The sequence below is a fragment of the Arachis duranensis genome, chromosome 3, assembly GCF_000817695.3.
Source record: "Arachis duranensis cultivar V14167 chromosome 3, aradu.V14167.gnm2.J7QH, whole genome shotgun sequence".
In the NCBI taxonomy this organism is placed as follows: domain Eukaryota; kingdom Viridiplantae; phylum Streptophyta; class Magnoliopsida; order Fabales; family Fabaceae; genus Arachis; species Arachis duranensis.
The window spans coordinates 131,684,453-131,693,109 of record NC_029774.3 but is presented as its reverse complement, the minus strand read 5'-3'; positions in this window follow the sequence as shown (position 1 = coordinate 131,693,109).

The following is an 8,657-nucleotide window of genomic DNA, read 5'->3' as shown; positions in this document are numbered from 1 at the left end:
CAAAATAGTGGATACAGCAAGGAGAACCAACCCATCCAATTGAACTCCACTTTTTCTTTCTATTTTTTTATTCTCTTTAATTACAATTTTGTCTTTTTTGAAAAATTTTAAAATTGTCCATTTTTTCTGTAGTCCTTTAAGACATTTTTTAATCAATAAAAAATCTACCATTGATAAAAAATATAATAAAGAGACATAAATATATTTGTCATTAAAAATCAATTTTATTCCTATTATTGCTGATGATAACGATGATAATAAAAATAGTAAATAAAATTTAAAAATTTTAAAGTTGGCAAAATTATAATAAAATATGTCTTAATTTTATGATAAAATATTTTATATATATATATATATATATATGTACAGTATACACTCACTAGGCACGGGGCTGAGGCGTACTTACTTCCCTCTAAATCCGTCCCTGTGGTCCAGATCAGAGAGAAGGCGAGGATGAAGAGGACAGATGAGTAGATGTGAGGGAAAGGAAGAAAAGGAGATATATAAGCAATTAAGATTTTATTAGTTATTCTACATTCCTTTTTTTTTTTTGTCAAAGAGTTATCCTTCATTCATAGTCTATGTTTTTATCTTATTGTAAGTTCATTTCTATTTTGTCAAAAATTAGGCTGTTACAGTTTGAACATCAGAATAAAAGAAGATTGTTGGCTTAAAAATTTCTATTCAATTATTTCTAATTCTACCCTGATAGAAACCACACTCCAGAATGGGTTTATGAGTTAATTCTTCCTAACAGAACATGAAATCAAGCAATAATTCAAACTATTTTCAGCCTAAACATAGCGGCAACAATTCCCGATACTTGATTAAATGAAGCAGATGATAAAATTACATGAATGTTAAAAAAGATAGAGCTTACTCTATAGCCTCTTGATACAAAGTGACTTTCCAATTCTATCACTCCCTAGTAGAGTACCTACCAGAACAATGCAAAGAAAGAGCCTTATGAAGTAAATTACGGAAGATAAACTATCAACTAAAAATCATGAATTGTTTATGGAAATTTTTGTACGAAAGAGTCCCTGTCACGAAGTGGTTGAATTCTCGAATCCTTTCCATAAATTCGCTTTGCCCACAATGCAATCAAATAGAAGAGACAACTTACCATTGTCTTTGGAAACGTCTAGATTCTATTGAAGTATGGATCGTAGCAACTTTACCATGTCCAACACAAAGAGAAAAGTTCTGGAAATGGTGGTTGAGGTTAGAGGAAGAACTGAGTAGAAATGCCAAATCGAGAGACAGAGTTGGTAACAATAGTTATCTGACAAATTTAAAAGGCTGATTGTTGCGTCATCTTCGAAGGTCATCGACATCTTTATCCCAGCGAAATAGTGGATGCAGCAAGGAGAACCAACTCATCCAATTGAATTCTACTTTCTCTTTCTATTTTTTTATTCTCTTTAATTATAATTTTGTCTTTTTTGAAAAATTTTAAAATTGTCTATTTTTTCTGTAGTCCTTTAAGACATTTTTTAATCAATAAAAAATTACCATTAATAAAAAATATAATAAAGAGACATAAATATATTTGTCATTAAAAATCAATTTTATTCCTATTGTTGCTGATGATAACGATGATTGATGATAACGATGATAATAAAAATAGTAAATAAAATTTAAAAATTTTTAAGGAGGCAAAATTATAAAAGTAATAACCACCTGATTCAATAACAACTCTAAAAATCAAATACAATAGTAAATCAACAATGCTAGGGAACCAACTCTATATAAGCCAAGAATCAGCCAACTGGTAAACCAGAGGCACCGGTGACTTTAATCGGATGTTGCTACTGATAGGCACACGGATGTTTCTTTTTCTTGTAAATTGGATGGTTTTGGATATGATTTCTATGTTTCATGTGTTACGCATTAATAAAACATAATTAATTATATAGAACGAACTAATGAATGATCAAAGCATCTGTTCCGTGATTCTCTCCTATCACTAGCGTATCTTCCCTCATGTTTTGAACGTGGTCAACAATAATTTAAAAAACAAATTAAATTATAAATTAATATAACTAATTATAATTAATTATGTTGTTCCATTCTTGGCTGATTATTAGTTGATTCCATATACTTTTCCTTAAATAAATAGTTAATATATATGATCGATTTACCGTGTTTTAGCTTATGATGCTAATCCACATAGGGATAATCAAATACAAATTACACAAATTTTAAGAACGTCACAAAAAAATGTTTTACTAAAAATGATTAAAATACATTAAATATATAAAAATTTAAAAGAATATTATTACACTCCTAAAATGTATTATTAAAGTATAAGTGAGTTAAAAAAGATTTATATATAAGCAATTAAGATTTTATTAGTTATTCTACATTCCTTTTTTTTTTTTGTCAAAGAGTTATCCTTCATTCATAGTCTATGTTTTTATCTTATTGTAAGTTCATTTCTATTTTGTCAAAAATTATGCTGTTACAGTTTGAACATCATAATAAAAGAAGATTTTGGCTTAAATATTTCTATTCAATTATTTCTAATTCTACCCTGATAAAAACCACACTCCAGAATGGGTTTATGAGTTAATTCTTCCTAACAGAACATGAAATCAAGCAATAATTCAAACTATTTTCAGCCTAAACATCGCGGCAACAATTCCCGATACTTGATTAAATGAAGCAGATGATAAAATTACATGAATGTTGAAAAAGATAGAGCTTATTCTGTAGCCTCTTGATACAAAATGACTTTCCAATTCTATCACTCCCTAGTAGAGTACCTACCAGAACAATGCAAAGAAAGAGCATTATGGAGTAAACTATGGAAGATAAACTATCAACCGAAAATCATGAATTGTTTATGGAAAATTTTGTACGAAGAAGTCCCTGTCACGGAGTGGTTGAATTCTCAAATCCCTTTCATAAATCTGCTTTGCCCACAATGTAATCAAATAGAAGAGACAACTTACCATTGTCTTTGAGAACGTCTAGATTCTATTGAATTTTGGATCGTAGCAACCCTACCATCTCCAACACAAAGAAAAGCTCAGGAAATGGTGGTTGAGGTTAGAGGAAGAACTGAGTAGAAATGCTGAATTTGTCAAAAAGAGAGAGAGAAAGTTAGTAACAATAGTTATATGACAAATTTAAAAGACTGATTGTTGCTTCATCTTCAAAGGTCATCGGCGTCTTTATCCCAGTAGAATTGCGGATGCAGCGAGGAGAACCAACCCATCCAATTGAACTCTACTTTCCCTCTCTATTTCATTTATTCTCTTTAATTGCAATTCTGCCTTTTTAAAAAAGTTTTAAAATTGTTCATTTTGTCTGTAGTCCTTTAAGACCTTTTTTTTATTAATGAAAAATCTACCTTTAATAAAAAATATAATAAAGAGACATAAATATATTTGTCATTAAAAATCAATTTTATTCCTATTGTTGCTGATGATAACGATAATAATGAATATAGTAAATGAAATTTAAAAAATTTAAAGAAGGCAAAATTATAATAAAATATGTGTCTTAACTTTATGATAAAATATTAAGGTAAATGCTATCTTACCCTTTCTAAAATAACATGTAAGTTATCCTCTTTGATGTATCACATTTTAATTGGGTGTTTATTTTAACCTGAGTTTACCTTCTCCATTCTTTCGTCGTCGTTGCGCCTCCCAAAAAGTGAGTTAAAAAAAATTTATATATAAGCAATTGAGATTTTATTAGTTATCCTACATTCCTTTTTTTTTTTGTTAAAGAGTTATCCTACATTTGTAGTTTATGTTTTTGTCTTATTGTAAGTTCATTTTTATTTTGTCGAAAATTAAGCCGTTACAGTTTGATCATCTGAATAAAAGAAGATTCTTGGCTTAAAGATTTCTATTTAATTATTTCTAATCCTAGCTTCATACAAACCACACTCCAAAATGGGTTTATGAGTTAATTCTTCCTAACAAAACATGAAATCAAGCAATAAATCAAACTATTTTCAGCCCAAACATAGCAGCAGCAATTCTCAATACTTGATTACATGAAACAAATGATAAAATTACCTGGATGTTGGAAAGAGGAGGAGTTTACTCTGTAGTCTCTTGATACAAAGTGGCTTTTCAATTCTATCACTTTCTAGTAGAGTACCTGCCAGAATAGTGCAAAGAAAGAGTATTATGGAGTAAACTATGGAAGATAAACTACCAACCGAAAATTATGAATTGTTTTTTAAAATTTTGTACGAAGAAGTCACTTTCACGGAGTGGTTGAATTCTTGCATCCCTTTCATTAACCCACTTTGCCCATAATGCAATCAAATAGAAGAGACAACTTATCATTGTCTTTGGAAACATCTAGATCCTATTGAAGTTTGGATCCTAGCAACTCTATCATATCCAACACAAAAAAAAAAAATTTGGAAATGGTGGTTGAGGTTAGAGGAAGAACTGTGTTCTATCAAAGTGAGAGAGAGAGTTGGTAGCAATAGTTACCTGACAAATTTAAAATGCTGATTGTTGCTTCATCTTCGAAGGTCGTCGGCATCTTCATCCCAGCAAAATAGTGGATGCATCGAGGATAACCAACCCGCCCAATTGAACTCCACTTTTTCTTTCTATTTCATTTATTCTCTTTAATTGTAATTCTGTCATTTTTGAAAAATTTTAAAATTGTCCCATTTGTCTGTAGTCCTTTATGACCATTTTTTCATCAATGAAAAATCTACCTTTGACAAAAAATAAATAAAAATAATAGAGACATAAATATATTTGTCTTTAAAAATCAATTTTATTCCAATTGTTGCTGATAATAATGATGATAATGAATATAGTAAATGAAATTTAAAAAATTTAAAGAAGGCAAAATTATAATAAAATATGTGTCTTAACTTTATGATAAAATATTAAGGTAAATGCTATCTTACCCTTTCTAAAATAACATGTAAGTTATCCTCTTTGATGTATCACATTTTAATTGGGTGTTTATTTTAACCTGAGTTTACCTTCTCCATTCTTTCGTCGTCGTTGCGCCTCCCAAACATCACCGTCTTATTGGTGTTTCGTTTTCTCTTCTCAAATCATTCTTCTAGAAAAGGTAATCCAGCTCTCTCTAGTTACGTTTACTCCTCCCCATTCCTTTCTCGTTGTCATTTTGCCTCCCAAGTATCACCGTTTCATTGGGTGTCTTATTTTCTCTTCCCAAATTATTCTTTTAGAAAAGGACCTCCCAAACATCACCGAAATGATTCTGTCGCACAATATGTGTCTTATTTTCTCTTCCCAAATTCTGTTGCACCAGAAGCTGTTGATGTTCTTGCTCAAGCTCCTCCAGATGCTGCACCGGTTGATGTCCAGGAAGTTGAGATTGAGCTTTTGTTTAACAAACTACATGTAAAATTATTATGCACAGTCAACCTAAATTTATGTACTATTTAAATAAAATAGACTCCACCTACGAAGTCATCCAAGTTGTAGACCAGAAGGAGGTCCTCACCACCATCAGGATTGGTCACTATGGATCCACTACAAGGAATAAGCTCAGCCACAGCTTTTAGATTGGCAAGCTTCTTGAAATTTGTCCCAACGTCCAGCTTTAAGCCACCGAAGAAGAAGAAATGAAGATGTAGTTGATGGTAGTAGACCATTTTGAATGATACTATGAATCTTTTTGTGAATGATACTTTTATTTTGTGACTTAAGTTTATGGCAGTAGACCGTCTATCTATTTGGATACATTATATGATCTGATGGCACTCTCTATACTTGCTATTGGTGTATTTTGAATTTAGAATTAGTTTTTACTTTTGTGGGAGAGTTGTCACTAATATGGCAGAAGTTTGAGTTGTTAAAACTCATTGTTACTTTTTTTGAAACTCATTGATATGGTAATATATTATTATTATTATTATTATTATTATGACAAATTGTTCTACTTTTAATTATGCTACTGTAGATTCTTTTTTACAATATTTTTTCAATAATTTTGTTGGATGACAAAAAAAATTTGAACAGGACTAATAACTTGAACATTTGACAATGACACTTTTTCTTTCTTTTACTACACATTAACCCTAAACACATTAAAACAAAATCATCCTCAAACTTTAAATACCAACATGAAACTAGCAACAACATTATAACAGAACCAACAATAACATGTATAATTTTTGGATTCTGATATGACCGTTATACATCACTGGAAGGTTATAGCTCGGCTAATTTTCTTGTAACCGACATATTAACTTCGTCGAATTATGATTATAAATGATTTTTGTTTAAAAACGTCGGAAAGAATATTAAAACCTCTTAAATGTCAGAAAACGGTTATCCTCGTTCCCTAATTATAAAAGGGAACTATCAGAATTCAAAAGGTAAGTTATCTTTTCCCAGATAATAACTCTTCTCACAATTCTCATCAACTAACTTGATCGTCGGAGTGCTTTTTGCAGGTGCTCCCCCTCCTGTTTCATTTGGTGACCAAAGCACGTCCTGATTCGGATAATTGGTCGGCCAACTCTCGCTGGGAAACAAGTTATAGCTCGGCTAAATCAGGATATAGCTCGACTAAACCAGGCAAGAACATCTGGCACCCACCGTGGGACCGAAAATTTAGAATATCTACCTTTATAGGCCCCAAATACCCAAACATCCGACAATGGCTGATGCACCTCCTCCCACCCCGTCCGAGCTCCTTCGGATGGTAACCGAGCTTCAGCAAGCAAACCAGTGTATGGCCGAGGCGAATCAGCGTATGGCGGACGAGAATCAAAGGATGCAGCAACAAATTCAGCAATTAGCCAATGCTCGCATTGAACACAACAATGATCGGCAGACAAATGATGAACGTCAATCCGAGCCGACCCATATCTCGGAAACGCCTCAGAATGACGATGATGGAAACCCTCGGAATGACAATACTTCACCTGAGGGCGAAGACGATGAGCCTGATAACTCTACAGGGCCGTTCACAGCCGACATCATGAACTACCAACTTCCCAGACAATTCACCTTACCGACGACTCTAACTCCGTACGATGGGCTAGGAGATCCTAAGCAGCACATCAAAAAATTCCGATCTATTATGATCGTCAACGGTGCATCTGACCCTATTTTATATCGTTGTTTTCCGTCTTTTCTAGATGGTCCTGCACTTGAATGGTTTTGCTCTTTGCCTGCAGATTCTATCTCACGTTTCCAAGAATTGGCGAAGCAATTCGAAGATCACTTTGCGGCATTGGCAATATATTTGCATGATTCCGACTATCTGACTACCATTAAGCAAGGTCCGCAAGAAAGTCTGAAGGACTACATTACCCGATTCACGAAGATAGCGATAAGGATCCCCGACCTTCACCCTGAAGTCCACTTGCATGCCATTAAAAGTGGACTTCACACAGGCAAGTTCCAGGAAACCATCGCAGTGGCCAAACCAAAGACTCTAGCCGAGTTCCGGGAGAAAGGCAAAGGGACAGATTGACATTGAAGAGCTCCGCCAAGCACGAAGGGCTGAAAAGTCGGCAGTCAACAAAGACGATGATAAACCTCAGGATAACAAGAAGAGCTTCAGGCCTATGCCCTGCTACGAGTCATACACCCAGTTTAACGCGAAGAGGGATGATATTATTAAAGAAATATTGAATTCCAAGCTGATCAAACTTCCTCGCAAAGCTGGAAGTTATCCTGAGCCAAAGAACACTGACAAATCTAAATATTGCACATTTCATCAAAAGTACGGCCATACAACTGATGAATGTGTGATAGCAAAAGATCTCCTGGAACGCCTAGCAAGACAAGGGCATCTTGACAAGTTTATTGCAGGTCATATCCAGAAAAGAACTGGTCCAACCATTGATCCATCCGCGGTAAGTACATCATCAAGAGAAAAGGACAAGGCCCCTGCTCAACCCAGAGGCATCATCAATTGCATCTCGGAAGGTTACGCTGGAGGCGGACACACAAGCTCGGCCAGGAAACGCACTTACAGGGCCATGTTGGCCCTTGGGGATACCACTAATAAACCTCAACCAGTCCAAGACATGCCAGAGATGACCTTTTGCCCTTCCGACTTTAGTTGCAATGACAGCAATTTAGATGACCCTGTGGTCATCTCCATCCAGCTGGGAGACCTAATAGTTCGGAAAGTTCTGCTAGACCCGGGTAGCAGTGCCGATGTATTATTTTTTGCTACATTTGAAAAGATGAAACTGAGTACTAACATTTTGCAGCCATCTGTTGGAGACTTAGTTGGATTCTCAGGAGAACGGGTCCCTGTTATGGGTTCAGTGTGGTTGCAAACCACACTCGGTGAGCAGCCACTATCTAAGACACAAGATATCCAATATCTTGTAGTCGACTGTTTTAGTCCCTATAAGCTAATCTTAAGAAGACCTTTTTTAAATAGATTTGCTGCAATTGTCTCTACAATTCATCTCTGTGTAAAGTTTTCTGTGCAGGGCAATATAGTGGCTACGGTTCATGGTGACCTTCAAGAAGCTCGGCACTGTTATAATACAAGCTTAAAGCCGATCAAAAGAACCAGCGAGCGGCGGATTCATTCTATACATGCTGATCAGCCAACTCTTGCTGAACTAGATCCCAGAGCCGACTTTGAAGACCGTCCTCTGCCAAATGAAGAGCTAATAAAGGTCACATTAACCAACGACCCGATGAAGTTTACTTTTGTGG